We start from the raw sequence: 27,113 nt of genomic DNA on the forward strand, positions 1-27,113 counted from the left end.
AATTCTATGGAACTAACGGCGATGGGTACACTGATTGTGTTTAGTTTCATCCTATGCAGCGTGCAACCTCATCCAACGTTTATGCTAACTCACCAAAAACGTCACGAATTTATTGTCATGCAATTTTGATGTTTGTATCCTACGCTGCTCACACTGCACACCGTTCACAAAGCATGCCAGAAATGCAAACAACAAATCAGCCGGATGCACAATGTGAGACCTTCACGCAGTGATATCACGAGGGTGCATTCGATGTATGATGCTTGTCGAGGAAAGGATAGTGATGCGAGGTATTGGCACAGAGTAGTACGACACATATCTCGCAATATTTAAGTATTCTGCGCACTTTGTGTAATTGTGGCGCATAATCATTGTGGAAGATTCGCCAAGTATAGCACACACCCGGTGGCATATACTGGATCGATAAAGCAAGGAAAATCAAGTAAATCAAATAAACCGTAGAAGATCATTCGTTGTTCAATTAGAAGGTCGGTGTGCTTTATATTCTGATGAGACGAAATTATGCGTACATGTTTAATGCATGAATTTCCTTTTTATTACCCGGAAGGGAGGTGAGCTTACTGGAACTACTTTGTCAACATACAGGGGCTGTATAGCGGTTGTTTTGTTTCCTTTAGAAGGCCCGAAGCTTTTAAAAATCGCTTGTTGTCAAAAAGTCCAATTCTAATCCTTGATATAAATTACACGATGAGGCAGCCATTACTTCTAAGGAAAATTAAAATACATAATTAAATACTTAACATATTCATCGTAGTTAACTTCAAAATTAATTACTCTACGGTACATATTTGAATCTACGAATTATAGCAAGGAAGTTCGCAAGGCGTATCCACTTCGAACAAATTCTCTGGACTGTGAGATATGTGGACTGAGTAATGAGATATTAATTTTGAAAGTGTCTGACGAAATGTATTGGTGTTCCAGTTACTTCTGCACTTCAATGCATAAAACAGCATTTTATTAAAACAAGTAACTGATACATCGACGCATTTCGTCGGACATTTTGAAAATTAATTTCTCGAAACTGGTGCAGTCCTGAGAAATCGTTCGAAGTTCGCCTTGCCAACTCACCGGCTAATTCGTAGACTTAAATATGTGCCGTAATGTAATGAACAAACAAGTAAATTTGCGTTTTATGTTACTTATCTAAGCATGTTATTTTGATTTCTCGTACAACTAATGGCCGCCTCACCGAGTAATTTAGATCAAGAGCTATAATTGTACTGTCTGCCCAAGGCAAGTTCTTAATATTCTGGAATTTCTCACGCAGAAATAAAAAACGCGGCATAAGCGCGTTTGTTGGTACTTGCGCTCGTCGCACTTATAGCCTTCTATATATATCAACAAATACAACCGCGAAAACACCAACCAACCAAGCAGCACACAGCAGCGGCTTAGCAAACCATAGGAGGGTAGGCAAAGAAAGCTTCGCTTTAATGCGCTCATGATGTGATTCCTAGAATTTAACACGTGTAAAATGAGGAAAAAACATATCTGCAATGCCAAGTCAGTCAATTTTTTCGTCAGTCTGAAAACACACGTAGCTTCGTTGCCTCTACGCAGTCATTCCTACATACTTATATCGCTTTCAGTCGGCAGAGGCTGGCGCGAAGACCCATCCCCACTACCGAAAATTGAATGCTCCACTTTACCTTGATTGTGACAGCGGGGCGCATCAGCCTCCCGCATGTGCAATGGGAGGCATCTGCATGGCTTCAATGCTTATCCGAAATCAAGCACCAAACTACGCAAACTGCGTGTGCGTGTGTGTGTGTGTGTGTTTGTGTGTGTGTGTGTTTGTGCGTGTGTGTGTGTGTTTGTGTGTGTGTGCGTGCGTGCGTGCGTGTGTGTGTGTGTGTGTGTGTGTGTGTGTGTGTGTGTTTGTGTGTGTGTGTGTGTGTGTGTGTGTGTGTGTGTGTGTGTGTGTGTGTGTGTGTGTGTGTGTGTGTGTGCTTGCGCGTGTGTGCCTGCGTGTGTGCTTGCGCGTGTGTGCCTGCGTGTGTGTGTGCTGCGTGTGTGCTTGTGCGTGTGTGTGACACGGCCTGTTTTTAAAAAAAAGTCATTCATTGTGGAACTCCTAGTACTCAATAGTGCGCGTAAAAAAGGGACATACATTTAATATCGGATGCTAATCTGTTCATTTCTTAACATACGTTATAAAAGAGTACTCGCGCTCCGGTTTCTCTATACGTCGGGCACTACACGGCACTTCTATACTTTGAATTAAACATACGTGATCGCCTTATACGAAATAATATGTTATCGTGACTGTTCTCGTTACCTAACCGTCCCTGATGCCGAATCATGCCAACGCTGGCCAATTTCTCTGTAACGAAATAATTACCCCTATCTGCCCAAAATAATCAGAGAGTCCAGATTCGCAACCCGCTTGTGATGTTTCGGCCGCGATTGGCCTTCGTCGAGCCATTACCTCTTCATTACGCAGCTCGCGGTCATGAATGGCTGGGGCTCGAACGCTGGCCAATGAAGAAGTGGTATAACGTACGGGACTGAGAGCGAAAAATCATATAATGTATGAACAATGAATACACACTACATAAAAGGAAAAAAAAAACGCAGTTGCACACTCGTTCCATACAGCACGCGTACAAAATTATTCGAGGAAGTGTTGATGTGCCATCACCTAATATGTGTCAGTAACTTGCAAAGTTCAAGCGAAACTAACACGACATTTTGGGCCATTTGTTTACCGCAAGCATGTGAAAGGGTCGCCTTTGCAGCGAATACAAATACTGTGCATCATCCCGCCATTTGCTCACATTGACTTCTTTTCTTGCTCCACGTAGTTATTTCCGAGATCGCTTAAATGTTTAGCACTTACCGATTGGTAGTATACCATGTGTCACGCGTAACTTGTGCCAAAATTTAAAGATATATGCCCGTGTCACGTACCTGGACAGAACCAAGGCAATGTCATTTGCCGTCGCTTGGAGCAAGTTAGACAAATCCTTTTTGTGCTTCCCTTAATTACATAACTACTCATCATTACTTGATCAACTTCATCGAATAGCCTAATCACAGCCAAAGAGTTAATGAGAAAATTGTAGGCCCTCCTGAAAAAATTCCTGATCCAGCTTTTTGCTGCTCAATACGTGCTACATACCAGTTTTTTCCAAGCCTGAAAGCCTCTCATCTTTATATTGTTAGTGTTTCTGTACTTATGGCGATCTTGACGTCAGTGACGAGACATCGGACCAACATTTTTCTTCATTGAGTCAGACCAAAGGCGATTTACTTTTGTTCCCCTGTTATAGCCCATTCGGCGCCGTAGCCTTGTGAGGTATCATACTTACTTCCCTATATTTCCCGTTTGTCAGAGCATTTTTTTCTATCCCCCTTTTTGCTCAAGAGCACGCTGGCGTTGTGAGCCTTCCGGTTGCAGTTTCCAACCTGTTCCCTGCAGTCGTTTTATTCTGTTCCTAATTCTGCGAACCTAATAATAACGCCTTGGAATAATTAGATGAGAAGGCTATCAGAGGCTTTCTTAGGCTTCTGTAATTTTTTTTTCTCCCTAAGACGTCGTGTTTACGTTTACGGGGCAATGGTGTCATAGGCCACGTATCGTTTGTTATGTCTGATCTTTTTGGGCTTGAGCATGAATAATGCATGTAGGGCCTTTTACAAAAGTACAGGGTCGTCGACCACCAGGTTAATAGCAGGCATTTTAAAGGAGTTTTGTGCTATCCCTTAAATCTAAGCGCTCTGTGAAATGTAAAAAACAAACCTCTCCTACTCACATCATCGAAATGTCCCGAGTGCCATGAGTGCCACGGGAACCGCACCAGGCAGCCGAAATACATATATGCTGAAGGTGCGGAGTCACCCATATACTTGTTACCCATATTATAACAAAGGCTGCACGTGCCAGATGTAGGCGCCTAGTAAAGACGTGCACCGATACGCTACTGCAATATTAGTTGACTGTACATGACCAGGAAGCGTATACCCATTTAATTAAAGAACTAACTGGCGTGATGGCCTGGGCAAAAAGGCCACCAACACGCAAAATATCTAAACAACTCTTAGGTAAATGTCTTGCGGTATGGGTGTGGTTTATTCACTTCTGCAGACTGGTGTTTAGGAGACTTCTTATTTTTTACCTTGTGCACAAGAGCAGATCACTCACCTGACGACGACGTTCGTGCACTCTTGTGTACTGACCCGTGCCTGGCTCTTAGTCCTCTCCCTTTAGCCTGCAAAATCAAAGAGTAGGTGTCGTTGTGCTCTATATGGATATGTGTTGCGTTACATCAGTACACATAGCCCAACACTCGAGATGTTGTGCCTTAATGTAATTCCTTTAACGGCTGCTCAAAAGGCTTGCAGCTTCTTATTTGACGAAAAGATAGAAGGGTAGGACATCTTGGATTCTGCTGTGCCTTATTCGTTATCAGCAAACGCACAGGCATTATAAGAAGGAAAAAAGGTTACCAAGAAGGTGTTCAAAATTAAGGAAAATTAAATTGATACACGTGTGAATAAATTGATTACAGGTAGCAGTTTTTGGGAAAAAAGAGCTAAACAAAATGCGCGTAGCCTGTACATCAATGCACAGGAGGCCTCCACAGGATCACAATATGCCACCTAAACTTTTCTGTTCACGCGCAAAACGGCAAGCACAGGGAATTGGATATAGCTGCAACTCGAGCGATGCGAGATTCACATGAACGCATTGAGGCACGGACAGCTAGTACTAGATAGTCGCTCTACCTGATATCAATAATTACGGAATTAAAATTGGGCAGATGCCACACACAGTGGCAACCTATGCTATTCGAAGCACTTTGCAGATACCTGGCTGTCCAGCATTGTTTGGGATCCCGCAACAAGATACCAGGGGAACCAACATGTTGCTGCAAATTGAGTAGCCTTGTGGTCGGGTCGTGGGCGTACGTGGGGGTGACGACAGCAGAACGACGGCGGCCACGTTGTTGACGATTGTATGACGGCAATGACAGGATTTCTACGCCGACCGTTCGACGTGAGTCTACCACATGACGGTTGTTCTGTTCTACACGGCTAGCGAACGAGCGTAATCGAAATAAACGCGGATTGTGACGTCATCAGCGACTGCGTGGCCATTTCGTGTGGTGTATGTTAAAACGACGATTTCTACTTCGGCGAAGAAATGCTAAAACATGATTACCATAGGCGATCATGAAGGTGATGCAACGTCGCACAGTTTCTACGTAGCGTAAACCGCTATGAAGAAAGCACCGGGCAAAGTGGGCCGACCCCGCAGATAGTGCAGTCTAACACGGTGGCTCAAAGTGCGAGCTGTCACCGGGGAAAAAAGAAAAAAAAGGCGGTAATGTGGCGCAGGGTGCACGCGCGTATTGTTTCAAAGAGCTTCAAAGTTTCAAAGACGAGTGACGCATGCGTGTGATCGTGGCCTTTAGGGTTAGAGCATCCGGCTGCTGTACCCAACGCTAGAGGTTCTATTCCAATAAACTTTCACACGTTCTTCTTTTTAAAACAAAACAACGCCAGGCAGGAACCTACCTATCTACCGCGAAGTGCCAAGAACGGGGCAAGAATTGTGCAGAGACCATCGGCGAGGATCGTTAATGTATGCAAATAGATCGACCGAACGTTTCTCTTGCCAAGCCCGAGCACCAACTAACCAGGAAAGCGGGCAAAAGATCATGGTAAACCTATTTACCCGCCGTGGTTGCACAGTGGCTATAGTGTTGGGCTGCTGAGCACGAGGTTGCGGTATCGAATCCCGGACACGGCGGCCGCATTTCTATGGAGGCGAAATGCGAGAACACCCATGTACATAGGTACACGGTAAAGGGACTCTTGCCAGGTCTGGCCATTTTGAGCTGACAAGCGCAGAGCATACATTGCGCGAAAACGATCGTGTCTGCAAAGTATTACATCGCTACGCGCCACGGAGCGATTTGAAATTCCAAGCCCAACGCCGTTTTTCCTTCTCCTCGTGGCCGCCGCGCTCCAAGCCGGAGGATGACGTACTCGTATGCCTGTTCCCACCTACTGGTGTCCGCAGTGAGACGTGGTGACACGTGACTTCGAGAATTATTCAAGACAACATATGTTATCTGTGCGATCTTTTGCTTGAATTGAACTTAGAGAAATAATAAAATATACAACGGAATTTCTGGGTGTTTTTCGTTTCACTTCGCACCGAAGCAAGTCGGATGTACTTCCGCTTCGTCTGCTTGTTCCCACGGCCGTGCGGTCACGTGCGGAGGTACTGAAACTTTGCCATTTTCTGCCGTGTTCCAGCGCCCAGATGATGGTCTGCGATCCGCTTGTTCTGCCTCAGTATTCCTGTAGCACTGAATTATACTGCTAGTCGACTTCATAGTCGAGTGCAACAATGCGTTGGATGATCTTGTAGGGTCCGAAATAGCTGTGCAAAAGCTTCTGGCTAAATGCTCCTTGGCGTATTGGGGTCCAAACCCAAACGCGGCCGCCGGGCTGGTACTCTACGTAACATCATCGAAGGTTGTAGTGTCGGCTGTCGGTCCTGTGTTGGTTCTTGATCGGCAGGCGGGCGAGCAGTCGGGCTTCTTCGGAGCACTGGAGATCGGTGGCGACGTCAAGATTCTCTTGGTCGGTTACGTGCGGCAGCATGTGTCGAAAGTCGTCGCCGGGTTCCTGCCGTAAACCAACTTGAACGGTGTGATCAGTGCTGTTTCTGGCACCGCCGTGTTGTGAGTGAAGGTTACGTACGGCAGGACGGCATCCCAGCTTTTGTGTACGGCGTCGACGTACACTGCCAGCATATCGGCGAGGGTCTTATTCAGGCGCACCGTAAGGCCATTCGTCGGCGGGTGGTAGGCAGTTGTCCTCTTGTGGCTTGTCTGACTGTACTGACAGTACTGCAGAATGGCTTGCGTGAGCTCCGCTGTCAAGGCCGTTCCTCTGATGGTGATGAGGATTTCTTGGCTGCTATGTCGCAGCACAATATTCTCGCCTGTAGCTGCAACGGTCCGTAAACTTCAGGAAGGTTCGCAAAGAAAGCTTCTAGGTTCGATCCTACTATCGGCCACGTGGATTACTCTTTTTTCAAATGTCAGCTATTCGGTACGGCTGTAGAGGCCACGGCCTGTAAACTTCGGGATGGCAAGCGACGAACGCTTCTTCTAAGATCGGTCCTACGATCGGCCACATGGATTAGTCTTTGTTTAAATGTCAGCTATTCGGTACGGCTGTGGCGGCCACGGTCAGTAAACTTCGGTAACATTCGCGAAGAAAGCTTCGAGCTTCAATCCCGCTATCGGGCACGTGGATCAGTCTTTCTTCAAGTGTGAGCTATTCGGTACGGCCTAGCGGCCACGGTCAGTAAACTTCGGGAAGGTTCACGACGAGAGCTTCTGAGTTCGGTCCTAGTATCGGCCACGTGGCTTAGTCTTTCTTCAAATGTCAGCTATTCGGTACGGCTGTAGTGGCCACAGTCAGTAAACTTAGGTCAGGTTCGTGAAGAAAGCTTGTAGGTTCGATCTAGCTCTTGGGCACGTGGATCAGTCTTCCTGCAAGTGTAAGCTATTCGGCACGGCTGTAGCGGCCACGGCTAGCCAACTTCGGGAATGTTCGCGAAAAAAGCTTCTAGGTTCGATCCTACTATCGGGCACGTGGATAAGTCTTTTTTTCAAATGCTAGTTATTCGGTACGCCTGTAGCGGCCACGGTCAGTAAAATTCGGGAAGGTTCGCGAAGAAAGTTTCTAGGTTCAATCCCACTCTCCGGCACGTTGATCAGTGTTTGTTCAAATGTCATCTATTCGGTAAGGTTGTAGCGGCCACTGTCAGTAAACTTCGGGAAGGTTCGCGAAGAAAGTTTCTAGGTTAGATCCCACTATCGGGCACGTTGATCAGTGTTTCTTCAAATGTCATCTATTCGGTAAGGTTGTAGCGCCCACTGTCAGTAAACTTCGGGAAGGTTCGCGAAGAAAGTTTCTAGGTTCAATCCCACTGTCCGGCACGTGGATCAGTGTTTCTTCAAATGTCATCTATTCGGTAATGTTGTAGCAGCCACGGTCAGTAAACTTCGGGAAGGTTCGCGAAGAAAGCTTCCATGAAAAAAGAAAAAAAAGTTTTTCATATTATTCAGGTGGCCACCTGCGTCGGATACATTTTTGCGAACGTCACATCAGTAATGTTTATACAGGCAACAACAGCAACTCTTCTTAACCTTAAAGTTCAGATGAAAAACGGTTCCGCGGCTTTATTTTGTTATGAATATCTGCATAACTCAGTTAATCTACTTCTAAGAAATAAACATACGTGAAATTGACGCAACGCGCAACTTTTGTGACACTCCACCCGTGTGGACATCCACCGTGTTCTCTCTCTGAACAGGCTGGGAAGCACCTGAGCATCACTGAAGACAATGCATCATCTTGTAATTGGAGAGGAAGCAGATGTCCGCTGTAGAATCCCGGTTTCGTTAACAAACGACATGATCATCATTAATAGCCACGCATCCCCTTTTTCAACAGCTCGCGCTCCACTCGCCACTGATTACCTGACGCGCCGGTCGGCTTTTGCTATGGGTCGGTTAGCACAACATCGCACCAAACGCAGCGACTCCTGTGCGATCCACTTTTCCGAACCAAGGACGCGATCGTGGAAGCCAAGTTGCCCGTCGCGACAGCCTCTACGGGGACAGCGGCGCGACGACGTGAATTGCGGTGTCCTTCGGCCGAATGCGCTTTACGTGAAGTATCTTGAGCGGGGAAATAATTATGGCCGTGTAAAAGGGAAAGAGCCAACGTTTCGTAGTGCCTCTCTGAGGAGTATGAAGTGGATGACCCTAGCTACAGGCGGATCTAGTCTCGAAACTGCATGCCGGCGATGGTTGCGCTCATGTGTCACGTCCTAAATATTCCACCGAGTTACATGTAGTTTGAGAACGTCACTTCATACTAACACTGTTAAGAGGAGATGAACAAGCTGGCCGAACAGAGCAATGATAGGGTATCTACGCTCCAGCAGGTCCAGTCCTACAACATCAAGCGATTGGTGGCTATTAGCAAATACTGTTAAATGACGGATCTCACAAGTCAAATTGGTCTCTCTAAGAAACATTAATATATGTCGGACGTTTAGCACCATCCATCTGGAAATCCAGAGCCCCGCGGTAATATTAAGGCGTCCATTATCTGTGTGAATGGTTGGAGTTTAAAGGGGCCTATCACGATAAATGCATTTTCGAGGTCAGTAGGATCTGGATCGAGGCCGAACAGGAAGAAGACGCATACGACTAAGTCAGGCCAAGCTATTAAATTCTTTCGCTGCATACACATAGCATCACGTAGAATGTATGCTAACAACGTAAAGGTACACCAGTGTTTCTCCAATGAAAACCAGGTGATCGAAAGCGCTGTCTGGATTCATGCCGCGTTGGTTCGCATTGTAGGTGGATGCCTGATCACGAACTATCGAAAATAAATTTTTATCAACCACACGTAAGGCACCGTGCAATTTTCTCAATACACTCTGTTATATATCCACTGCTGGTTATATTACACCGGAAATGGTGAATAAGCGAGGCATTTATAAAGGCAATACGTCCTCGAGCTTCAAGAAGAAATAAATAGTCTAAAAGGGCGGGAAGTACGGCGTACTGTGTCACACTTGGCGCATATGCAGATGACCTCAAGGATGGAACTTATGATTAATCCCCAGCATCACCTTCCAGAAGCAACCCTTAGTGACAGATGACAACTGTCGCTATTGTAGATGCTCTGGAGTAGTGCATAGATTAAAGAAAAAAAAGGAAGTGGCGGACGCAACAGCAAACTCACGGCAAGAATTGCCAAGTTGTGCATTGAGCTAAACCACTAAGATAATAATGCATGCTATACTTAGTCTGACTGCACTAAGCGATGCGCAGAAGCTTCGCGCAACGACACTGAAAAATAATCACGGGCCCGCGTGGGAAAGATGGAGCGAGCGAGCTTGGCCTGAGAAACTGTATAGTTGAGTAGGTTCTAAAGATAGATCTAGGAACGGCTGGGAAACGGTACCAGTTCAGTGCGAAATAATTGAACAAGTGGTGTGGGCCAGTCCTGAGAAAGGTCAGGCAAACCGAAGGGTAGCGCGGCCCTGCGCAATTTCTCGCGAGCACGCGGGCGCAACAATAAAAGAGAAATAAAAAATTCTAAGAAAAAAAAAGGGGGGGGGGGGTGACGTTGCGGTAGAAGCTTCATCAAATAAACTAATCGTCTGTTGCGCTTAGGATGTACGGAACATCTGCCCGCTGCTAGCTTGCTAGCGTGCCGAGTAAGGCAATAAAAATATCATGACCACGGACTTGTGTGTATACCTTCGTATACTTGTTGGGACGAGAGAAAGAGACCGCTGGACACTTTTCAATAAACTCACAAGCCTGCGAGAAACAGGAAAGCAAGAAGACAGAAAAGAAGAACAAAGTAATGTGGAAGAAAGCAGAACTACAGAGAAGCTAGGAGAAACCATTTCGTCATCAGGACGCCGCGAGGGCAGGCGCTGATGACTCTCAGCAACCAGGAAGACACGCGCGCGCGGTCGCTCGACTCGATCCTGGGGAACGCGTCTCTGCACGCATTGCGCGCGCCTAGCTCAGCTCTCGGTCCATCTCCATCAGCGTGAGTGAGTCCGCTCCTTCGCGGTCTTTCACACCTGCAGCGCGCGTCTGTGCCCGATGCGGCGCGCTCGTTTTCGAGATTTCTCCTTGTCCACTCCTGGTATACGCGACCACATCCCAGCGTCCGCCTGGCATTTCCCTTTACACTTGCCCCTCGAGTTCTCCGCGCCTCCGCTGAGTTTCAGCGCGGCATACGAGATGATGAAAGAAACACGAGGCAATGATACGTTGGATAGAGGCTGGCTGAAAAGGCGGTATATGAGGAGGAAGAGAGAAGAGGCAGTGGTCGTGTTGGTAGTCTCGGGGATTAACGATCCAGCCAGCGTATATACACATGACGATGCACGCGAAGCGGCGCAGTGCACAGACTGACTGCCGCGCTTCGCCGTTCAGACAGCCACGGGACTCGTGTGTGATGGCTGCAGGTTGCGAAGTCGCAACGTTGAGCGGTGCCAAATGTGCCGGACGACGTTGTTGACTGCAGGGCAGGGGGCGGGGGGTCGGGAAGTGCAGTGGCGTTTTTCAATCTGCACCGTTGTGAGTGCAGAGGTCAGCAGTGGAGGTGTCGGCGGCGGTAACAGAAAAGCCCTGGCCTTGTCTCCAGTGGTGGCTTTGCACGTTCCTCTTGCGGCGCAGCGTTTTGGTGCGTTTTATATCCGAGAAACTGAATGGCGCCAGCACATAAATAAAGAGTGCCACAAATCTGCATGCTTAAGGTCTGTGACAACCGTTCCTTTTTGACGCCGCTACAATAACGGCGAATAACCCGCAGGTTGTTGACGACTCGATGTCGCATGGAGGCTTACCTTACGTCTGCCTAATTAATGACGCATTATTTGCCTGCTGCATATTGCCATTGGACGCAACGCTTTTGTTTGTTCGCTCGGCTTTTGTTTTATTCTTTTTCACACGTTCGGTATTCCTGTTAAATTCAGTGCAGTCGGTAAATGTCCTTTCATTTGACTGAGCGCATTATGAGTCACTAAGCCGTAGCACCATATATATGGGACTGTCAGAATAATCAGAGAAAGACACTTTGCATTGTGCGTTGTACAGCTTCTTGCAATTTGTGTTCTATATTTTTGTCTGAGTCGTAGCCGTGTGTTTCGGGCCTAGGCTTTCAAACATATAACCGGGTTTAATTTTCAGGCTCTTCTTAAGGTTAGCGTACATTATTTCTCTACTATCCGAATTCGTTTCGCTTCGGGATTAAGGCGTATCACTCACATCTCCAGATACCCTTATCTTACGTCCACCGAATCTTTCAGAAATTTAATCTCATCAAGAACACCCCAATTCTATGCCATCCTTGACAACGTTTTCCTTCCCCTTATACCAATTATTTTACTCGATTGGACTAACGGTCCCTTGTTCGTTCATTAAATCATCGTCTAAACTCCAATTCTTCTTATAACCTCAACTATAGAATATAATCTACTTGTCTTTGCTCTCTATTCCTTAATTTGAATCATACGCCGGTTTCCCTCTGTTCCAACGCTTGTTGCTTGGTTCTTAATTAGCTGCGTTTTCAAGCTCATTTAATACCCGCGTCATACGGTCACCCAGGAACTCCTTTAAGATAAGGGAGCGCGAGACTCCCTAAGGAAGTTCGACCTCAATGAACTTGTGGTCGTGTCACATGGCTACTAATGAATATTTAAAATCAGCCGCCAGAGGCGCATTCAGCGGGGTTCTCGTGGTATTATAATTTACGCTCCTTCCATAAAAATCATTATTCAATAGATTTGATGCGAAAGAAATACACCACATTAAAAATCAAAGTGCGCTTTCTAAACGTAGCAGTGCTGACAGCGACGCGAGCCACCCTGTGCTTATCTGTTTTGTGCACGTTGTCCTTTGCGCCGCGGCAAGACACAATAGGGTGGCGCGCAGGCTCTGCGTTCAGCTACCCGAACTGCTGCAAACTGTACTCAAAACGCAACATTACGTGCATGGTGACCGCGCGAGCTTTCCTTTTATTTTGTTTCTTTTGCCGGCGTCAGTCACGGGTGACCACACCGACCACTACATGACTAGTACGACAAAAATACGTTTACATGAAGCGTACCCGAGCAGGTCGAGTCAGGAATCGGGATGATCGAGCCCGACGTGACTGCGTTTACATGAACTCGCTTCTGCCGAGTCTGAATAAAGACGGCACACAGCTTCGAGCCGAGACACCTAATGCATTGAAACTGGGCTTGCGGTTCCCGCTGCCGTCTGCAACAGTTATTTTTCATGAGTGTTTTGGCTTCAGTGAGGTCCTACATGTGTCTTATCGCTACAGTGCCTTGTCTTGGCCTCGTCCTTATATTATCCTCACTTCCGGCGCATAAATCGCGACGTCCCGACATTCCCGCGCAAGTCTCGGCGCTGGCGGGCCGGATCCGTCCGCGCTTGCATGCACGCTGCCAATGGGTTGGGCTGGGTCAACCTAACCCATGCAGTCGGGCTGACTCAGCCCGACTCGACACTTGTTCAGTCCGACCGGCTAGCATTTACAACTCGACATGCATATTTTAGCCCCACAAGCCGACTTGACACGATTCTGTCAGGTTCGTGTACACGCCCTCGAAGACCAAAGAAAAAAAAAACATGACGCCAAGCGGCCTAAGTAGAGAGTGCTGTACTGCTGCAAGAATAAGTGTTGCTGAATTGTGCTCGAACTTCTATGTAATTCAATAGACGCGTTCTAAACACACGCGACGCTAATTTTAATTCAAACGATAATTAAATTATCAGTTTTACAACAACAATGGGCACGAGAGTACTCTCTTCAGCCGCCGAAGGAGATCGCCGATCTCCCTTGACCAAAAGCTCCATTAAACTCCCGTAGCAGAAGGGCGACCCTGTTACACCTAGTGCATTTTTCTCTAGAGAAAGACGACGGAGTTAAAAGGAGTTTGCGGCTGGCCGTGTGACAGGGGTGTAAGACTAGTTTCAGTATCAGTTTATTACCAAGTTCATTTGGAACGTTACGTTTCAGACAGGAGACTTCTGGGAAGCAGTCAGAAGAGTCGCTGCTGCGAGTTTCAGATGCCGTACAGTCGCTGTCGAATACTCGAAAGACTCGCCGCGGAAGTTCAGTGATTATCGCATTACCCTGCTAAGCTCCAGACCACAGGTTCGGTACCGGCTGCAGCGGCCACATTGCCATTTGTGCGAAGCTTCCAAGCGCTTGTGTACTTACATTAACGAGCACGTTAAAGAACCCCAGTTGCTTAAACTTAATGCGTAGTGCGCCCCTCCCCCTACGGTGGTAATTAGATAGTATTTTTTGCACGTCAAACCCCACAATTAATTTTCTTAACGAATCAAATAGTAAACTCCTTTTCATGTAAGGAAAAGTTCCATAACCCAGTTGATTTTCTTATTGAAGAAAAATGTCGATAAATAACGTAGGAGGAGGAGGAATAAACTTTATTTGCAAACACCAGGGACATATTCCAATGGCGGCCTGTCCGGAGACAGGGATTCTTAGCACCCTCTGCTGCGTCGCAGGTCTGTCCGCCGCCGTGGTCAGTTGCTTCGCAGCTGCTGGGGTTTGCAGAGAAGTTTGCAGGGACAACATGGCCACAATTAGAACATGACCGGGGTAGTTGGAGAGACCGGGGTAGATGGGAGAGGCCATTGCCCTGCAGTGGGCGTAACCAGGGTGATGATGATGATGATGATGATGATGATGATGATGATGTGGACAGCTGATTTGAGACCTAGGCCCCTCTACCTAGATGACGGCCTCGAGTCCTTGGGTCCTGGCGGCATATTCGGCCTGCTGGATTGCCTTGAGTTGGTCTTCCGGTGCACAGATGAGCAACGCGGTCTCCCACTGCTCTCTGGTCTTGTTTATATTATACTGCGTGGGTGTCTGAGGACAAGCCCACACCACATGTTGTAGGCCCCCGTTTCTTGATAGCACCTACATCTATCCGTGTAAAGGTCCGGGTAATAGCGGTGGTAGGCCACCAGTTCGGATATGTATCTGTTTGTAAGAGGCGCCACGCCATCGCTTGCCGTCTAGTCAGCGAGGAGTGTACCGGGGGAAATGGGCCCTTCCCAATTTATAGTGTTTGGTGATCTCGTTAAAGCTGGTCATCCGGTCTCTCTCCACTTCCAGTATTTGCTGCGTATCACGTGCTCGGCCCGTCAGTTCTCGAGTCAAGTTGTGCGCTATTTCGTTCCCGGGAAGAGGAGTGTGCGGGGGCCCAATAATGTGAACGTCTCGATCTTCACGAAAGTGATCTTCACGGTAAAAAACAGGGAAGGCGAAGGTGGTGGAGGAGGGTGCCTTAGCACTGGCAATAGCCTCCACGGAGGCTAACATCATAGTAAGCGACTCCAAGACAGCCGTCAAGAACTATGCAAAAGGAAGGATCTCGCCGGAAGCGCTGAGAATTTTCAATACCTTACGGATTTTTTTTTTGCGATGAAAGCTTGTGTTAAGGCTTATAATGTTTGTTGAGAATTATATGTGTGCTGTAAGGCTTGTGTTCTCTGTGGATTCGAGCTGTGTTTTGTGGTACTTCATTTTATGTACCCAGCCGTAATAGCTGGTCGAGGCACTGTAGCGGAGGCAAGCTTGCAGTATAGGATACAGAAGCATTCTGCCTACAAGCATCGCAAGTCCATACTACTATGGTAAGCATCTACTTCCGTCACTGAAAGTGACGCGTTGCACCCAGTGGAAAGCGTAGCGAGTTCATATAGAGGCGGCAGCCGGGGTATGGACGTAGGGATTCCTTTCGATGCCGGTGAAGCGCCACACGGACCATTGACTAAGCGCGAAAAAGCATAGCATCGAAATAGAAGCATGACATCATTGCAGGCTAGAATAGATGATTACATATCTTTTACAATGGCGCTGCAAAAATATGAAGAAATAATCCTTTGGACATTTCCGCACGCGCGCGTTACGCAAAGCCCCTTTCTGGAGTGAGAACTTTGCCACGAGACTTCTACACGGTACACAGAAAAGTAACCTATTGGAATTACAATAACTTCATTTAAAATTATAAATTATTACAGTGACCAATTACTGCCCCATGAAACTATATCTGACCAAAATGCAATCGAGTACTTTACGTTACTCTGCTCCCAACATTTATGAACATTCCATAACTATAGTAAATATAGAACGGACTGGCCTGGTCCTTTCAATGCGTCCTCTGCCGCCCTGCTCCCATTAGTTTCAGTGACAATACGTTTGCGCTATTTTTACTGGTCACCTTCCTTCGGTTTAGTTAGAGCCAAGCTGCACATGACTAAGGTTTCGTGGATTTTTCGTGTGCGCAAAGAAAAACTATTATCATCAATGGCTCACACCCCCGTAAGCAAGCAAGAAATGCAGTGGCTTATAGCCCTGAAGGCAGAGACTACAAGCACTCAGCAAAGTGAAGCGAGCAGTGTTTAAATTCTTTCTAGTCACACATACAACATAGAGAACAAAACTATCTTCACAAATGGCTCATACCCCAGGAAACAAGCAAAAAAATGGAATGGCTCATAGCCCCGTAACGTTTATGGCGACGAAATGTATGTAGATTTGTCCTCTTTACTCACAGTAGGACGATTCCAGTGACTGTGGGGATAGATGTCTGTGCCGCACAAGCGAATGACGGAATTGTGATATTCACTGTGGATATATCTCCAGGCACACCCAAGTGTGATATCGAGAAGTTCATGACCACACAATTTGCATGGTTTAGCCGTGATGACACTATACCCACGTGATCGTCGTTGGAGACTTCAATGCGGTCATTTCAAAACCAAACAAGAAATGGTTCACTCACTTTCTGCCACAAAAGTTCGGTTTCATGTGCTAAACCAATCAAAGTCACTCAACTATATGATCGTTTGTAGATTAAAGATTGACCAAGATTCTGTCTAAGGTTGTAACCGGATCAATCAGTGTATGTCACAGTAATCACAAAGCTATCTTCCCTGGCATTGCCGAATGACGAAAATACAGTTGAACTTGTCAAACCCTGTGTGATGTGCTACAGCTTCGATGGACATCCACCTTCAAAAAGTAGAATCGCTCCACGATTTCTCTTTTTTTTTATTATACCGTGCACAACAGAGATACCCTGCACCACGATGGGCACGCTGCATGGACGTGCGATCCTGTAACGCACAGGTAATTTGTGCTCAAGATTCCGTTAACCCAATAAAATTCCGGAATTCTCGCGTCCGGGTCAACTATGAAACACAGCGCTTCGCTGTAGCTGGAGCTCGGAGAAGGCGCTCTTGGTAGGGGCAAAAAAAAAAAAAGCTGAAGAAAAAAATGGCCGTAGGTGATTTCTTGGCATCACCGTCCGAGGTGGCCATCCCTATTCAGTCTGAGAAGCGCCAGTTCAAATCGTCAGCCAAAAAATTGTGGAGCGTTGTCAGGATTGGGGGCTCAATCCCATCGTCCGTGGTCCTTTGCCAAGATTGGAGTACGGCATGAATTCGAAGGTAGCTGGCCCATGCCGTCGTCCAACTTATTTACGCTGAGATCGTTGATGAAGTGAAGAACTGTTTCTCATCGAGAACGAGGAAAAGGATTTATTTACAGAAACTAAATCAGTCTAACATGACTGCTTGAGAAAAAGAGTATTAGTCCAACAGGACTGCATGAGAGAAGTGACTCAGTCTAACATGACTGCTCAAGAGAAGTGTCCTCAGCATTCGCACAACCACAGTTTTTATACACTCGATGCGCCGGTCCTACGACGCGGCGACTGTTCGTTTACTCATCACCAACTCGCCGCTGCTCTGCAGACCAGTTTACGTACACAAAGGCAACCGCACTCTGTACACAGAGGCAACCGCGCGGGGTGCCGTTCCGGGAAACTATCGGCGCCGATCGGGGGTCGCTCGTTGTTCCGTGCTAGGCCGAAGCGTGAGACGCTCCAAAATACGTCGTCCCCACGGCAGCTTGCCCAAGGCGTGTCAAATCAGCTCCGCGTTGGGGAACTCTGGAATCATTGTCCACACACCGAACTCGTCCCGTCACAATGTCGAAGGGGCTGGGGGAAGGCGGCGGATTCCAGGGCAAAGGCCGCTTCTTTGAACGCCTCCCGGCTGCAGCGACGGAGAGGGAGAGGTGCGCGTCTTGCACCCCTTTTCGTAATCGGGTGGCAAGGTGGCAATCTTGCTTCGAAGCTCGCCATTCTTGACAGCGCCTCCATGGGCCGGAAAGTCTCGACTGTCTAGCGCTGACAACCGCTAGGCAGGAAGAGAACGGCTGCTGGTCAGGGGGGGATTGATGTCTTGGCTCGCAGCGACCACTTGTGCATTGATGTCACCGCCCCAAAACATCCAACAAGGACAGGCAACTGCAAAATGAACCCCACAACACGGCTCTGCGCCGAGATGACGTGCATTGGCTCTCACTTTAGACTCGCTAGGCTTCAAAAAAAAAAACAACATAAGTGCAGAAACAAAAAAAAATGCTACATTTCACTATGCCAATTTCTGAAGCAAATTCCTGCTGACCAATTCAGCAATCATGGAGGGAATTCTGCTAAATGAGAGGGGATTTTCTTCGCCTAAAGAAAAGCTAACACTAGTAACCCCAAAATTTAGGCGGGACCCTCAAACGCAGAATTCAAATTAGCCTGCTCAAACCATCCGCATTGCTATGCAACTTTCCCTTCTTATATCTAACGGAGAAGTTGTACTCTTGGAGAGTGAGGCTCCATCGGAGCAAGCGGCCGTTTTTGTGTGACATTTGATTGAGCCACGTCAGAGGACAGTGGTCGGTCTCGAAGATGAACTTCGCTCCGTACAAGTAACACGACAACTTCTGGGCGGCCCAAACCAAACAAGCGCATTTCTTCTCTGAAGCGCTGTAGGCTTCCTCTCTTACATTTAGTTTACGGCTGGCGTAGAGGATAGGATGCTCCTCGTTATCGTCGCCGACCTGACTAAGTACCACGCCCATACCTCTGTCGCTTGCGTCGCATTGAACTATGAATTCCTTTGTGTAGTCTGGCGCGCGAAGCACAGGGCGAGAAACCAATAGCGTTTTCAAACTTTGGAAAGCGTTCTCTTTGTCCTTATCCCAGTATACGTTACTCGGTGCTCCCTTTCGGAGGGCGTCCGTTAATGGACTTGCCAATTGCGAGTAATTCGGAATGTACCGTTGATAGTACCCCACAAGTCCCAAAGATGAACGAAGGTCCGTTTTCGTGCGCGGCTGAGAAAATTCTCCAATCGTAGCTATTTTCAGCTCAGCCGGCCGTCTCATGTCCTGACCGACAACATGGCCCAGATAAGTAACCTGCGAACAACCAAACCTACACTTTTCCGCTTTCATCGTTAAGTCGACTTTAAACGTACGAAGCCTCGCATTCTTGTCGTAATAGAATTTGGCGTTCCTTTGAGCTATTTCCATGTTCTTTCCGACTAGTTCTCGGGTTGCGCTTAGCCGTTCCAGTAAATTTAGCACGTATTCAACCACGGTTGGACTCTCCCCTCTTTCCTCCCACATCTCTCTTAACATTCTCTGTGGAGAACGGAGTGTCCTCCCATACACTAGTTCTGCTGGTGAGAACCCTGTCGCCTCATGTGGAACCGTTCGCAAAGCAAACAAAGTTGACGGCAGACAGTTCTCCCAGTCCTCCTTGTGCTCGTAACAGAGCGCACGCAAAACTCGCTTAAGCACCGAATGCCACCTCTCTACACTGTTTGACTGAGGGTGATAGACAGAACTGTGTATTAACTTTACCCCGCACTTTTGCAAGAATGTGGAAGTCAGTGCGCTCGTGAATACTGACCCTTGATCTGCCTGAATTTCGGCTGGAAATCCAACTCGTGCAAACACTGTCAAAAGCGCGTCTACTACTTCGGTGGAGCTGAGCTCTTTCAAAGGGATTGCTTCTGGAAACTTGGTAGCCGGACACAGCATGGTAAACAAGTACCTGTAGCCTGATTTTGTTTTTGGAAGAGGCCCTACCGTGTCTATTACAAGTCGTCTGAAAGGCTCTGTTATTAAGGGCACTACCTTCAGTGGAGCTTTCTAAGTCTCTCCTGGTTTACCAGAACGCTGGCAGGCGTCGCATGATCTTACAAAGTTTTCTACATCTTTGAAACAGCCAGGCCAGTAGTATTCCATAAGCAATCTTTCCTTTGATTTGTTTATGCCTAGGTGGCCGGACCACCCATTTCCATGACAAAGACTCAAAAGGTCCTCCCGATACTTAGTAGGTATGACTAACTGATCTAAAATCCTACCCTTTCGATCTCTGTAATGCCGATACAACAATCCTCCTCTCTCATGTATCGTTACGTTGCGCCTAGCAATGCCTTCTTTAGCTGTGTCACGTAATTTAGCTAAGCTCTCTTCATTCTTTTTCTCAGCTGCCAGTGACTCTCTATCCACGCGTAAGAGTTGATCAAAGTTCTTTGAGGCCGGTGATAATAACGACCCTGTCTCGCTTGTGAGCGCGTCTGCTTGCTCTTCCTGCAGGCTAGAACTCTGACACTCTAGTGCTACGCTCTCATTGAGCTGGTCAACTGGCAGGCTCTCCTTAACTGTTCTTTTGTCCCTCGGGCCTAGCTCGGATTCGGGTATTGAAGCTATCCCCTTTTCTGCTTCAGCTGGAGGAGCTTGAGCATCTTCAGCCGAAAGCGCCGCGATCTTACGAGCTTGGCCTCGGGTCAATGCCTGTACTATGCCCTCTCCCAGTTTGAGCCCTCTGTCACGCAGCAACTGATTCGAACGATTCGAAAAGATGTAGGGATACTGCCGTGACAAAAATTTGGAAACTGCAGCCTCAGTCTCTAGCTCCCCGAATGGTCCACTGATTTTGACTTTGGCCATGGGCAGACACACGCTGTGTTCTTCTACAACCTGTTTTATCCATGCTACTTCTCCGGTGAAGTCATCTACCATCACGTAAGACGGATGGACAATGTCCAGCGTGGCGGCACTGTCTCTTAGCACTCGGCATGGTTTTCCATTAACTTGCAGGTCGTGGAGGTATGGACTTAAAAGTTCCATATTCTCATCTTTTTCCTCCACGTAGGAAAAAACTACGCTAGACTTCTCGCAGTTTACAGCTATATGTCCCAGTTTGTGGCATTTGTAACAGCGAATTGGTCTGACAGATTCGAATTTTCTTTTCTGTTCTTTTTGTGCGGTTTCTCCGTTAAGTTTCTCCTCGCTCTTTTCTGCGGGCTTTTCCGCCATGTCTACAGGCTCTGATCGTCTAGTTTGCGCACCCTTTTTGAACGGAAATGGTTTCCGCGGTCCATTTCGACCGTCCCAGTTTCCCTCCTCGGCGTTCAACTTTCTACGGGTTGCGTACTCTTCGGCTAATTCAGCCGCCCTTTCCACAGTGTTTACATTACCTCTGTCTTGCACCCACAGTTTCACAGCTTGGGGGATGGTTTTGTAAAACTGCTCTAGACACATGCATTCAATGATCATGTCTCTGCTGTCGTACGCTTCCGCGCTTTTAAGCCACTCGACTAGGTTGGCCTTTAAGCTATATGCAAACTCCGGATAGCCCTCGCTATCTTTCTTGCCTGTGCTCCTAAACCTTTGCCGAAAAGCTTCGGCTGAAAGGCGGTATTTCTTCAGGAGACTAGCCTTAACTTTTGCATAATCATATGCATCCTGCACACTCAGTCTGGCGATTACTTCCGCCGCCTCACACGGCAACATAGACAGCAACCGCTGTGGCCATGTACTCGGGCCGAAGTTCATCTTCTCGCAAGTCCTTTCAAAATTGCTTAGGAACAAGCCTATGTCGGTCCCGACCTCAAATGGCTTTAATAGCCTGTCCATGCGGTACGATTCTGCCTCACTTGATCGACCCAGAGCGCCTTCACTTCCTTGAGGCAACTCCAAACGTTTGCTTTCAAGTTCAAGTTGCATTTTCCTTAACTGAAACTCGCGATCTTTATCGCGTTCCTCTCTCTCTCGCTTTTCTCTTTCTCTTTCCCGTTCTTCTCTTTCTCTTTCCCGTTTCTCTCTCTTTTTGAGAAGTTCCATTCCCATTTCAATATCTTCCTCACTGGCCTGATTGGAAATTAGCTCCAATAATTCCGATTTGAGCATTTCCTTGCGTACATCTAGGCCCAGTTCCTCACCAACAATCAACAACTCGTCTCTCAGCAGTGTCCTTAACTCCATGACTGCTGCTTTACTGCCTTGATTCTGCTCTCTAGATCTAGCTAGGAAAACACAACCTAGCTAACACACAACAATCTAGCTTCCCTACTGTTCTAAACAGAACAACCCCAAAATGAAGCCTAGAGAGTCAAAGCAAAAACCAAGCACTCACCGCAGATACAGCACCATGTCGCAAAGTCCATCTCACCGCTGTCAGCCAGTTGTCAGGATTGGGGGCTCAATCCCATCGTCCGTGGTCCTTTGCCAAGATTGGAGTACGGCATGAATTCGAAGGTAGCTGGCCCATGCCGTCGTCCAACTTATTTACGCTGAGATCGTTGATGAAGTGAAGAACTGTTTCTCATCGAGAACGAGGAAAAGGGTTTATTTACAGAAACTAAATCAGTCTAACATGACTGCTCAAGAGAAGTGTCCTCAGCATTCGCACAACCACAGTTTTTATACACTCGATGCGCCGGTCCTACGACGCGGCGACTGTTCGTTTACTCATCACCAACTCGCCGCTGCTCTGCAGGCCAGTTTACGTACACAAAGGCAACCGCGCTCTGTACACAGAGGCAACCGCGCGGGGTGCCGTTCCGGGAAACTATCGGCGCCGATCGGGGGTCGCTCGTTGTTCCGTGCTAGGCCGAAGCGTGAGACGCTCCAAAATACGTCGTCCCCACGGCAGCTTGCCCAAGGCGTGTCAAATCAGCTCCGCGTTGGGGAACTCTGGAATCATTGTCCACACACCGAACTCGTCCCGTCACAATGTCGAAGGGGCTGGGGGAAGGCGGCGGATTCCAGGGCAAAGGCCGCTTCTTTGAACGCCTCCCGGCTGCAGCGACAGAGAGGGAGAGGTGCGCGTCTTGCACCCCTTTTCGTAATCGGGTGGCAAGGTGGCAATCTTGCTTCGAAGCTCGCCATTCTTGACAGCGTTAAAGGTGAGCCAACAAATACTGAACACCCAGCTTTTCCAGTCTGAACATGCGTGTCCGCAAGGCTGCTGCACATGGTACGACCGCTGACGTAGTACAGTGTTGCTCATCTTCTCTTCAAATACAAATATTCAAAGCTGCATCGCCTGTTACAGCTTGTCTCGTCATATAGTGACTGGGGTAGAGAATTCACGAAGTTTTTCGTTCGCAAGAGCTCTTTGCCATTCGCCGACCGACTTCGCTAATTATATGACCGACATCGGGATTCGCTGCACTTTTCCCTTACGAGCAATGCTAGCTTAAGAAGATTTTCTGAATACTGACCCTGCTTATTTGTAATTCGTTACTGAAAAAAGTAACTGAGTTACAGTGAGGGTTACCGAGTATGCCATTATTTTTCTAAAGTAAGCCATCATTTACAAAACTACCATAAAATGTATTGATTACAAGTAATTAATCACATGCGATTCGCTATGTACTAGTCTGATTCCCAATCACCTGAATGTTGGCTAGGGCTACGGAAGAAACCGTTATATGAGTCTCTCCGGAAGAAACACTATAGATGGACATTCCCTTTAAATATCGGAACCTTGGCGTTGAGAACTATCTCGCTGTTGATACGGTGAAGCAAAGTGGGTTGGCGAACAGTGTGGCAAAGTTGATTTCCTATTTCTCACTGCAAAGAAAAAAAGAAGGGGGGGGGAGGAGTAAGGGGGACGTTTCTTATTTCGCGTAACACTCGTGCGCGTAGCAAGGTCCCGGATGTTCCTTTTGAGAGAGTAAGACTTTACATTGTTTTTGTTTGGTCGTCATGCCGGATCGCCAACACAGTTTGAGGCCATCTATGGTAGTTTTCGGCAAAGGCAAGGCCTGTTATGTATGTACAATGCAATGCTGAGCCCCCCTCCCCACAGACGAATGGCTCAATCGCCATGCGCGATTTTACGCACGTGTAGCGATCTCACTTGCGGCTCTCGCAGGTTACAGGTGTGTGTGTGCTTGTGCGTGGAGAGGCGGCGGTCCCAGCCTTCGGGAGAGCCGGTCACGCTTTGATGTTTCGTGCCAAGGAGAAGGATTTTTGACACCGTTTGACACACTTGCTCAGAGGCTATCGCGATGTCGGTTCCTCCGAGAAGCTGAGGGGCTCGGCAGTCGTTGACCCGGCGCTCGGAAACGCTTTCAAAACAACCGGCACCATCTTCTGCGCTGAAACGACCTTCCGCGTTTCACCCGTCTCTCGCTGCTTTCTGTTTGTTTTCTTCTTTTTTTTCACCATTTTTTCTGCGGTACTTGTCATTTATTCTTGGCTCAGGACCAAGGCCGCTTCGAGTGAATTCAGAATTCCTAGCCGGTAAAGACATGCGCTGTGCGCTCCCTTCCCAAGTGGAGACCTGCGTGCGACCTTATCCATTTCAGAGAAATCTAAAAATAGAGAAACCGAACGGAAAACTCACTTTTCCGTGTCTTTTATGTCCGCGCGTCTCTCGTCTACTCGGGCACGATCTCTTGCGGTCTTTTTGTTTTCTTTCTCTCACTCCTCTTCGTCGCCTCTCTCTCTTTACGGTCAACGGTGATCGTCTTACGAAACGCGGAAACGGGGTTCATGCATAGCAACAACAGCGGGATATTCTGCCTACTACCCGCTTCTTCGCCGTGTATTTATGGGACTCGCCGGCTCTTTCGCCCACCCCATCTATGCAGCCCTTTCAAAACCAAAGTAGTTTGGCCTGCCACATTTCAAATAAATGCGCACTACGAGATTCCCTTCCTGCATCTCTCTCGTTTCCCTCTCTTTACTGAATATGCGTGCGCGCCACCGACGGCCATGGCGCTTATCCTTCTCCATGCCAGAGCACTTATCCCGCCTCTCGAAGCTTTGGTTGCGCCTTACCGATGTGTACGTGTTCAATCACTGAACAAAGAAAGAAATATTCCGCACAATAGAATGGCAGGAAAAGCGAAAGAGAGAAAAAAAAACGTGTTCCGTTGAGACCGGTAAACGCGCGTGTCACTAGCATGAAAGGGGGGCATTATAAGGCACGGGCCGGCGGGCTTACGGCGGGTGCCATTTCTCGCGACTCGACGAGGCCGCCGCTCCCGCCGCCGTGTGAGGCCGCTACACCGAAGGCGCCAACCTTCCCCTGCCCATCTTTGACCTCCGTGCGCAACTGTCCATGTTGTTGGGCGACCGTTTTACAGAAGCAAATGCGAACTTGTGTACGAACGCATCGAAAGGTCTTATTCGGCATCTCTGTAGCCATGCATCGTGTATACCGTACTTCCTTACTTGGCACGCTCTGCTGGCAGATGGCTGCAGCTCGGCAGGGGCTCAGCACAAAAATCACGACGCGGCAACCGCTCCTCGTCGCGCCACTTTCAGCCCCCTCCAGCACCTTTGCGTTATTCCCGTTACCCTCGTACACGCCGCAGTTGTGAAGAGTGCCCGGCCGCGTATTTCCAATTGCTAGTAGGTACCACGGGGCGTGGCACTTGCGGAGATGACGGACCTTGGCGCGCATGCGCGAGTAAGAGCGGGTGCGAGAGAGGAAATGTGGGGACTTTTGCTCCTTGAATATACCACTCTGCCTAGGCACTACGGAGGAGTTTCTTGGCGCGCGTTATATGCGCTTGTCCCTAAGCGTGCCGGCAGAAGTCGCAGGGCGCGGTAGTGCTGAAATTAGCATAGCAAGTTGGCGGCTCGACGCAATTATATTTATTCAATCATGCTTTTTTATTATATGAAACAACGTGTCAATATTTCGGATTATTGGCGACGCCTCCTGCGCGTGCCAGGGGAGTATAAGATTGGCTGTCCGCTACGGCGGACAGCCAATTTTTTATGCGAGCACACCCTGGCACGCTTCGGCCTCCGCGGCCCCAACCCACGGGCCGCCCTGCTTCCAGTTTTGATCCCCCCGCTACTGCTATGGTGCCCTGGAGATCCTGCTCCGCCTGCTTTATTATAACCTGAGGAGTTCTCCTGAGACCTCCGTTTGCCGGTTACATGTGCCCTCCTTGAGCAGTGCTTGTAAAAAATCCGATCTATCTTCGCGACGAAAACAGCGACCCGCGACTTATACAACATCAGTGAGAGAGAGAGAGCGTAAACTTTAATTTCAAATCAGCAAGATTTGAGTCCGGCGTCTTTTAGTGGGTCTGGGCACCCGCCGCGGACGCGGTTCCGAGACCTTGTCTCGAAGCGGCTTCCTCGGCTCGCTGGACGGCCCAGAGTTGTTCTGTCAGGTCAGAGCTGAGCAGTGCGGTCATCCAGCGTGACTGGAGGCTGGCGGTGGAAGAGACGGAGGGGTCGGCACTGCCCAACTTGTTTGTTAGGTCCCGACACTCCCATAGCATGTGATTTAGTGTGGCAACCTCGCCACACGATGTGCATCTGTTTGTAGTGTACATGTCTGGATACATGGCGTGCATGAGTCTGGGGTTTCTGTAAGAGTCTGTTTGTAATTGTCTGAAGTGTACTGCTTGCGTCCTGTCTAACATAGCGTGAGGGAATGGGTATATGCGTCTTTGTAATTGGTAGTGTGCCGTGATGTCGTGAAAAGTGGTCATACGATCCTCCCATGCCCAGACGTTTGCAGTACCCCGCGGGGGCTCTTCCTCCGATGCTGCTCGGTGAGTCAGGCCTCGAGCAATGCCGTGAGCCGCTTCGTTGGGGGTGCTCATTCCAGTGTGTGCCGGGATCCACAGCAAATGCCTTCGGGTATCAATGTCGGCCTCTCCCTGGTGTATGGGATGTCGCTGGAGTATCTGATACGCCTCTTGCGAGATGCGCCCATTTGCAAAATTGCGAATTGCCGTTTGCGAGTCACAGTGAGAACATCAGTGAGAACACTGCCCCTTTAGACACAGCGGTCACCAAGCGGCGGCGGCGCCCACTGCCTCACCGCGCGTGCAGCCAGCGGCGGAGCGTATAAGCTCGACCGCACTCCGCAATGCCGGTATGTCTAGGGGACAAACGAAGACAACGCGCGCTAAGAAACCTCCTCAGTAGTGCCTAGGCAGAGTCACATATTCAAGGAGCAAAGGCCTCCAGGTTTTCCCTCTCTCGCCGGCTCTTACTCGCGCCTGCGAATAAACGTCGAGCGCCGTCAAAAGCGCAATGTCCCGCTGTTCCTACTAGCAATTGTAGAAACGCGACCCGGCTGTTGAGTTGATATGAGGCTAAGTAAGAGCTGCCCCAACATTGAGCGGTAATTGTGTTGCGTAACAAAACAACGACACAAAAAGAAACGAAGACTGTCGAAGAAGCTATCGAAGCCTGGCACTAGCGACCTGTCCGATCTCCAGGAGCGTGAGATGGATCAAGTTGTACTCAATATCGGTCAAGCTCTACAGCTGAACATGCGCAAACAGCGGCGTACCGTGAATTCCATAACATTCCTCTCCCCGCGGTAGTCCCAGCAGCGTACGCGTGGA

At 48.3% G+C, this 27,113-nt stretch overlaps 1 protein-coding gene across 2 annotated transcripts in view; it reads right to left on the reverse strand.

Annotated features, from left to right (window-relative positions):
- LOC135917073 (uncharacterized) overlaps positions 1-27,113 on the reverse strand; it is a 485,430-nt gene that overhangs the window by 259,330 nt on the left and 198,987 nt on the right. For both annotated transcript variants that reach the window (XM_065450566.1, XM_065450570.1), the window contains exon 2: positions 4,169-4,235. The gene's annotated coding sequence lies outside the window, so the exon portion shown is untranslated. The remainder of the gene's footprint in view (positions 1-4,168; positions 4,236-27,113) is intronic.

Source organism: Dermacentor albipictus, unplaced genomic scaffold, assembly GCF_038994185.2.
Source record: "Dermacentor albipictus isolate Rhodes 1998 colony unplaced genomic scaffold, USDA_Dalb.pri_finalv2 scaffold_19, whole genome shotgun sequence".
Taxonomy (NCBI): domain Eukaryota; kingdom Metazoa; phylum Arthropoda; class Arachnida; order Ixodida; family Ixodidae; genus Dermacentor; species Dermacentor albipictus.